The 8,601-nt window shown below is 27.2% G+C and overlaps 1 protein-coding gene across 1 annotated transcript in view; it reads right to left on the reverse strand.

Annotated features, from left to right (window-relative positions):
- Positions 1-7,886, reverse strand: part of LOC106758566 — a 56,466-nt gene extending 48,580 nt beyond the window's left edge. Inside the window, exons 1-3 of the mRNA XM_022779886.1 lie at positions 7,834-7,886; positions 7,594-7,640; positions 5,905-5,991 (exon numbers count right to left, since the gene is read on the reverse strand). The gene's annotated coding sequence lies outside the window, so the exon portion shown is untranslated. The remainder of the gene's footprint in view (positions 1-5,904; positions 5,992-7,593; positions 7,641-7,833) is intronic.
- Between the last annotated feature and the right edge of the window lie 715 nt (positions 7,887-8,601).

Genomic DNA, 8,601 nt, shown 5'->3' on the forward strand with positions numbered 1-8,601 from the left:
CGCAGTTGGTCCTTGAGAGACGACCTAGGGGTCACTCCCTAGCTATACTGCATTTCTTATTATGCAATCAAATTTGATTGGGCGGCGACACCCATTAACAAGTACAAGGCCAGATATTGCTTTTGCGGTAAGCAAACTGAGTAGATATACTAGTAACCCTAGTCTATCACATTGGCAAGCAGTAAGTCGAGTACTTAAGTACTTAAAGAAAACTATTAATTACGGATTAACATATAGTGGTTATCCTTCAGTTTTGGAAGGATATTTTGATGCAAGTTGGATTACAAATGCAGAAGATCATACTTCAACTAATGGTTGGATTTTCCTCCTTGTGGGAGGTGCAATTTCTTGGTCGTCCAAGAAACAAACTTGCATTACAGATTCCACTATGACTTCAGAGTTTATAGCTCTAGCCTTGGCAGGAAAGGAAGCCGAATGGTTGAGGAATCTCATGTTCAAAATACCATTGTTACCAAAACCAATATCACTAATAGCAATACATTGTGACAATGCTGCAACATTGGTAAAGGCTTATAGTCAAGTATACAATGGCAAATCAAGACATATTGGTGTGAGACATAGTTATGTCCAAGGACTCATCAAAGATGAAGTTATTATAGTAGATTTTGTACGAACAAAGTTTAATTTGGCTTATGGGTATACTAAGGCATTGGCTAAGATTCCATTTCCAGAATGATAATTGGACTAGGAATGGAGCTCACGATTAATCACAAGTAAGGGAATATTAACTTAACGCTTAATATGACATTGAGTCTTAAGTACAATAAGATTGAATCTCTTATTTGATGATTGAAAGCACATATAATTATTTCCAGAGTGCTTTAGATTTGTGATGCTTAGGAGGTTGACTAATTGTAATTGATTTCTTGAATTTATGTTTTGTCATAGAACATGTTTACCTAAGAAATCAACCTATGTAAGTGCGAAGTTTGGCCGCTTCAAGAAGTCAATGGGGCATGACTTTGTTGCACTTATGAATAGATATGGATGCATGGCCCTATTGTGTCAAGTAAAATAAGAATATGTAATTTTTCTTATATGTAGAGTATCTTCAAGACTTCATTATGTATTATGTTGGTTCAATCGTTTCGACACCAATAAAATACGAATTCCTGAAATGTGTATTTTACTAAGTGAAAGTTCAAGTCTATGTACACTTTCATTTATGTGTAAGATTGCAATTATTAAATTGATTTTTGTGTTAAGTAATTATACAATACTCTCAAATGGTGGAAGATTGTTGAAATTTAAGAGTATTAGAGACAATTTTCAGATTCACGAAAAGTTACAATTCATGAAAAGTTATCATTCATGAATGGTTACAATTATTCATGAAAAGTTACCATTTATGAATAGTTACAATTATTCATGAAGAGTTAACAGTCATGAAGAGTTACAATTATTGATGAAGAGTTACAATTATTCATGAAGAGATGTAACTAATCAAAATCTGATATCTCTTGGATTTGAAAGATGCCCGATCAACATCTATATAAAGGGATCTTGTGCTCTACTGAAATTCATTCTGTCATTCTTTTAACACACAAATCAATTCTTGAGAATCATATTCTTGTTTAACATTAATACTAAGAGTGAGTATCATCGTTGTGTTTCTTCTTTGTATCTCAAAAGCGGATTTCGTGATCTCCTTCACTCTTATAAGAGACGAAATATTGCTTTTAAGAAAATATGTATTCACACCTAAAAGAATATATCAAGTCTACATTGTTGTCCATCTTATTTCCCTAAGTTTTTGGAAAATTATTCCAACCTAAAGGAGAAATTCACAGTTTCTTTTTTGTTTTTTCAAATTTGCTATGAAATTACAAAAAGTGTGTAAAATTTGAGTGGAAAAATTAATTTATCAAGAGATTTGATCTCCTCTTTCTCCTCAATCTTCTCTTGTATTTTTAACTTCATTATATATATATATATAAAAAAAAAACTAATTATACTTATCCAGTAAACTATCTAATTAATATTATATAGAGTACTTCTGGTCACAAAAACATAAATATGTATATAAATTTAAGAAAAATCTAATATAAAATTTCTATTCTACCTTTCAGATTTCGTTTTAAATCTTAATCATTTTCTTATTCCTACACTCCTCACTTTCTCATTTGGTCATAGAGTATATTTATTTTAAAGTTGAGAATAATCGTTATCCACAATCTTCCTGATATATATATCTGACGAAAATCCCATATATGAACGACACCAATGACCACATTTCCATTGCTAAGATGATGGAATTGAAACAAGTTTAAGACATTATTTTCCATCTCTCAGCACAATAACCGGCTTTTCCAATTTACAAAACATAAGCTCTAATTATCACTTTGTCAAAAAAACCTAAAAATGAGACTAGAGAAAATAAAAGAGATTGTCACTCGAGCTACATGATTTGGTAATCGGTTTCTAGCATAGTTTGTCATAGCAATTACATGAATTTTGAACTAACACTAGTGACCATAATGTCTATAATATTCAATCACCAAGTAGTTACTATTTTAGTAAGTATTATGTCCTTAATACTTCCCACGATTTAACACTAACTCATATCCCTTCATTTTCTAAATTATTATCATAACTTCAACAACGAACCTTTTACTATTCTTCAAAACAAACTGTGTTGGGATAATGAAAATAATGTTTTGAAAAGTCTCACATAATGAGTGTTAGTGATTATATAATGAATTTGAAGTTCATGATATTACTTTTCTCAAGTCAAAGATAATTTAAGTTTGTATTTGACTTTTCTTATAAAAGTTTTGTGATATTTTTGGATTAATTTTTTTTTATTTTTATTATTATCTTTTTAAAATAATTAATTATTTATTAAATAATTAAGGAAAGATAAGTATTTTGTTTTTATTTGTGAAATATTGTGTAGATAAGTTAAAATCACAAAATATTGAAGAATAAATCAGGAATTATCATTTAGTTATAATTTATTTGAGTACAATTTCCAAGTCGATCAGTTCGATCCTAGTTGCCCAGCGATTTATGTGTTTTGAAAATCATTGAATAGATGTGCCACATATTGTTTACGAAAGAGACTCCTTTATAGACTGCTAGGGGTTTGGGAAGTTCTCTCACATCCTTGGGTCTTTTCCTTCATGTATGTTTCTTTCCCCTTTTTTGGGTTGGAAGGGAAGATGGGCTACGAATGGGAGATGTGGATGCAAATGGGAAGCACAAATAGAGCTTGCAGCAGTTGCTTAGTGTCGTGGAAAAGGGCTTTCCTCTTATCTTTGGTTTAAATTTCTTCCCATCTCTTCTATTTGTAAACCCTAGGCTCTCTAGCATGGAGAGTTAATGTTATTTGTTGAGATTATATATAATAAATTAAATCTTGTGTATTTTTTATGTTAATACACATGTTTTTTCATTTCAATATTAATATTTGATTTCTATGATTAATGTTCGTTATGATTCGATCCCATGACTTGATTTGTGGTTCTTAAGGGGTTGAAAAATGTCTTTTGAACCTAGAACTAAAATTGAATACCAAATGAAGCTTGTATCTTGGGATAGAACATGATTCATTAGTAATCTTAAGACTTTGAACTTAATGCACGATTTTACTTCTTGATGATTCAAGGGATTGAACTTTAATGAGTTGTCATAAGTTCAAAGTTACTAGAAATAGGATTTGAGTAAACTTGTGAGTTGATTTTAACTTGAATATGAAATTGAAATGTTTGTAAATGAATGAGATTGAAGTGAATGAAATCTAGTCTTGAAAATTATAAATAATTTATATTAAATTCCTATTGCACATCAATTGTTTCATAAAAATACAACAAAGAGTTTCTTCATGTTTTTGTGAGCCTTGTTGTTTAATTGAGTTGTGAATTGCAAGACTAATATTAATGAAAAGTGTGTGGTTTTATACACGGGCATTGATGAGCTTTGATGCAAGGTATATGGTGTTTATGCACGAGCATTGGCTAATATTAATGCAAGGCATATGGTATTAATTATGCACGTGCATTGGTTAGCATTGATGTAAGGCCTATGGTATATATACACATACATTGGCTAATATTGATGCAAGGCATGTGATGATTATACACGGGCATTGGTTAGCATTGATGTAGGGTGTATGAAAATTCTTGGGATGCTTTAATTCCAAGTAAGTATATATATTCTCTAAGGTGGAGTATGATTTCTAATATAGACAATGAAGATGTGTTTATTTTAATTGAGGTGGAGATTGGTATCAGAGTTCTGATACCACTTATTGGAAAAAATGAACCATCAGAACATTATCGTCTTTACCCTCAGAATAACAAAGAAATAAGAGAAATACAAGAATATAACATGAAAACTCCAAAACTAGAGAAAAACCACCATAGTTGTCTAAAAACAATCAAAGAATACCACTATGTTAAAATTTGTACAACACATAGACAACTCTCTTATACCCTTTGACCCCAAGTACACTCACACTCTCCAAAGAGAGGATTTAACTCAAACATTACAACACTCTACTACAAGAGTATAAGAAAAGTCATACAAGCTCAAATTGTCTTTGACTTGAGGCAAGAAACACCATAGACTTAGAGTACATTATATAACTAATATCACTCAATTTATCTTTGGTGATGTGGAACTTTCTTAGATGTATTGTTTTCATCAACCCAACATTGTGATACCAACAAAGTTGGATTCGGTCATACAAATATATTTTCTTTGCCACTTTAGAGAAAATTTCTTACCCATGGCTAAAGATGTTAAACTGAGATCTAACCCGTGAACGAATCCAACTCACCACAAGTTTGAGTCGGATTGGGTTGAGAAAATTTTAGTGTGTTTTAATATAGGTTGAACTGAACCCAGCTTAATCCACGGGTTAAATAGGTTTAAGCTGACTTGAAGGAGTGTTGACCCGCAACCCACCACCAATAACACTTTATTAGTATTTTGCCATTTTTTATAAGTATTTATTATAATTATTTACTACTAATTATATAGGTTCTTAATTTGATATTTTCTTAAATATTTGAATGTCGTTCAATGATACTTAAATATTTTGAATGTTTAATTTATTTATTTTTCAAGTTATATATATTAATACTTTAATTTTTAACTATTATTTTAATATTATTTGGAGAATTAGATAAACACTTTAATTCTCCTATTATAAAAAAAAATAATTAAGTCAATCCATTTTCATTGTATTATAATAAATATAAAAATAAATTACAAAAACAAAACATTTGTAAGTAATTCAACTCACTACCCACCAACTCCTAGTCTTGAACCAGATTATATAATTTTTTACTTACCTGAGCCAAATTGAACTAATATTTTTTTCAGCAAAACACAGGTTGGGTGACTTTAACACCCCTAATATGTTCCACAACAAATAATTGTAATAGAGTATCTTGATTCACTTACAACAATAAAATGCAAAGGGGAATTGTTTGACTAATAATCCATCAAGGAAAAGTAAATAGAGGAGTATATGTTAACAATATTTCTTTCCTCTAAGTCTTCAAATAGGCCATTGACTTATATAATGTGTCTTTCTTCCCAATGTGATCAAAGTCACGAAGGAGAAAGTTTATGACAGTGATATTTTGATAGTTTTTAGTAAGACTATATCTTACCATTTATTCATTAAGATTATTTTGCATTTATTGAAATAAAATAATTTTACTACATGATAAAATATATAACTGTATAATATCTAATCATGATTGTATAATATCTCAATTAAAAAATAATTATATTATTTATTTTTTTAATATATTTAATTTTTATATTTTTATTAAGTTATATTATTTTAATAAAAAAACAGATACAGATATATAAAAGGGCATGTCTTAATCCCTAGTGCAATAATAATGATTGAAACATAACAAATTTTACCTGGTTTGTTGATGCATATGATTTAGTTGAGTAAGTGTAGTGAGGGAGAGAGAGAGAGGAGAGTTGGTTGGATGTCTTCATATACTGCTGTTTATAGATAACAACTTAATGTGTGAGACACACACAAAATGGTTGTGCACTTAAAAAAATATCTCTACAGATTATTTTATATTTGTAAGTATTTCTAAATTTTTTTATTCATAAATTTTAAATACAATTATTTAAAAAATATTTTTTAAAATACAAACTCAAATTAAATTATCCAATAAAATATTAATATAAATAAAATTAATCTTATCAAAGAATAAATCTAAAACATTTATAAGTATAGAGTTTAAATAGAATTAAACTTTTAAAAAAAAAAATTTATGGATCCAAATACAAATTATAAAATAGTTATTTTAAAATAATTATTTTGTTAATAATGTCTTGGTCTTAAATTTATTTTTAATGGTATCTACATGTATGACACTACGGGAAGTTTTTATATTTCATGAATTATTTTTTTTTGTAAATTTGTTATAAAATTTTGTAAGAAAAAATTTCTTTTTGTTGCTTTTCTTAAAAATTTTAAATTGATAGATAATTTCTTAATGAATAATTATTTCTTAAAAGATTATAAAATTCGTGAGTATTTTTACCATTTTTTTTAAAAGATGTTCTTTTTAGTAGAATGTGTGTTTTTTTAGCAGTGTAAGAAGTAGGAATAAAAATACAATATTCATTAAAATATATGTTTTGTATACTTTTAATATGAAAAAAGAAAGATAATTAAAATCTTCCAAATAATTTAACAAAACTTACTTTTTAAATAAATTAGTATAAAATTTTAATATTTTAAGTATAGTATTTCACATTGTTTTGAATTTTTTTAGGTATAAAATATTTTTTATTTGATATCTTCTAAAATAAAATAATCAAATTTATATAATGAACAACATTTCTTTTGGACAAAAACTAATTTTTATAAATTAATATTAGCTCAGGAATTTCAATACTGCTCTTGCTTACTCTTCCTCAATAAAAAAAATCAAAGTCATGCAGATCTGCCATTGTGTGTTGAATGTTTGTGTTGATGAAATTTATTATTTTTATTTTAATTTAAATGCTTTTATATACATACATATATGTTAACAAAAGCTCTCACAATAAAAAAACTAACTATTGCTAAAGTTTTGTTTAACTTATTTTTTATATATTATTTAATATTTTTGTAAAACTCTTGCATTAATTAAAAGGAAACAAAAATTAAAATAGTTGTTGTTAAACTTTTGTAATAACAAAAAGCAAATAAGGATAGCCTTTGACATTATTGTTCAGAAATTATTTGATATTTTCGCGATAAAAAAATTCAATAAAGATTTAAATGGTGTAACAAGTATCCGTTTTCTGTAAAGCAAAATTTAAAAATGTCAATCACTTCATATTAAAAACATTTAAATAATTGATTAGTGATTTTATAGAGATATTTATATATTTCACAAACAATAATAAAGGATGCATCTCATATAAATAAAAAGAGCACACAAACATAATAGTTTTAAACATTGAAAAACACCATAAGGAAGATATAGGTAATTAAAAAGAAAAAAGAAAAAAGAAACTTGAATATTAATAATAATGTAAAATAAGAAAAACATAAGGAAGATATAGGTAATTGAAAAGAAAAAAGAAATAGTGTATGCTAACCTGAACTCTTGTGTTGAAGATCTTGGTCAGAAAACACAGAGAGGTATCTGAAGTAAATATAGCTGAATGATTATATGATGGTTATAATAAGAACTTGAAGTTAAATAACGAAAGAGCAACATGAGAGAAATAATGTTGAGTTATGCTGTGAATGGAAGAAGACTTACAAATTGTGATGGAATATTCAGGTGATAAAAGATTAATTACATTGAGTTATGCTGTGAATGGAAGAAAACTTACAAATTGTAATGGAATATTGAGGTGATATAAAAGAAAGAGTTTTTCAGAAGACGAGACTGATGGAGAGATGATGGTAGCTTTAAGATAAGGTTTTTTCCATTTTACACACAGTTGTAAGAACATGTGAAACATGTTTTATCACAAGAGAGAAAGAGTTGGTGTGAATGTTATTATGGTGAAAATGGGCTAGCTGTCTATTTCTGATTTGTTGTTATGTAAATTCAACATAGACATATAAAAAGGGAGTTTTATTCATTTTTTTCTATTCAAATTTATGACACTTGCTTATACGAATTGAGTGTTTTTCCTTCTCTATACGAATCATTTAAGAAACATGCAAAAGTTATTATTTTCTTTCCTTAGGTTAGTTAAATTGTCCTTTCATTCAATTATTTATAAGAGCTTTATTTCTTACAAAATGATTTAACTAGACAAAGAAAATCTCAATTACATATATAAACATATCATCATCAAAGAACAATAAATATTCACTTTGAACAATTTAATCTGTTTTTAATATGATCATGTAAATGTGTAAAAATCTTTACTACAAATTATCATACAATTCTTAATCTTTAAAATGACCAAGAGTGAGGTTAGAAATCTATAAAAACAAATTGAAAAAATTTAAAAAAATAAATTTAGAAAGATTGTGATTTTTTATAAAATAAACTTCAATTAATTAAAAATTTATTTATAATTTAAACTTTTTTATTATTAAAATATTATAGTGTTTTCTTTTAAAAACCATAACTATATATTACCATT

This window comes from Vigna radiata, chromosome 4, assembly GCF_000741045.1.
Source record: "Vigna radiata var. radiata cultivar VC1973A chromosome 4, Vradiata_ver6, whole genome shotgun sequence".
Lineage (NCBI taxonomy): Eukaryota > Viridiplantae > Streptophyta > Magnoliopsida > Fabales > Fabaceae > Vigna > Vigna radiata.